Raw genomic sequence first — 672 nt, 5'->3', positions numbered from 1 at the left:
GCTGGGGAGGGGGCGTGGCTCCCTAGTCCCGCCCCCCGGCGCTGTGCCCGGCGCGCCGGTCTGGCCGGGCGGACGTGGGGCGGGGCCACGGCTCTGCAGCGCCCCCTGGCGATCCCCAGTCGGCAGAGCGCCCTCGTCTCGCCCACCAGGTCCCTGCTGCAGCGTGTGCCCCGCAGGGGGCGCTATGGCTGAGCCCGTGTTACGCCCGTCGAGCTCGCTGGGGTCTCTGTCCTGGTGTGGACATGGCCTAGGACTGGTTACAGGAACCTAGGGTGACCAGCTGTCCCGATTTTATAGGGACAGTCCCAATGTTTGGGTCTTTTTCTTATATAGGTGCCTATTACCCCCCACCCCCTGTCCCGATTTGTCACATTTACTGCCGGGTCACCCTACAGGAACCTCGAGCTTGCAGAGTCAAGCACCAAAGTTAGGAAAAGACCCAATGAAGCAGCAATGGCAGGGAACCTTCTGCCCAGCCCCCTGCAGCACTGGGCTGGGTGCAGCGTCTTCAGAGGCTGTGCCCCCTCCCGGGAAAGGTTAATGGAAATGTGCTTTAGAAAACCACGGGCCATGTGTGATTTGTGGGCATCGGACACAGGCTGTGTCCAAATCCATAGACAGTGTGTCTGTGTTACCACACAACAACAAGGAGTCCAGTGGCACCTTAAAGAC

Source organism: Mauremys reevesii, linkage group 13, assembly GCF_016161935.1.
Source record: "Mauremys reevesii isolate NIE-2019 linkage group 13, ASM1616193v1, whole genome shotgun sequence".
NCBI lineage: Eukaryota > Metazoa > Chordata > Testudines > Geoemydidae > Mauremys > Mauremys reevesii.
The sequence above is the reverse complement of the archived record's forward strand: the minus strand, read 5'-3'. Positions refer to the sequence as shown.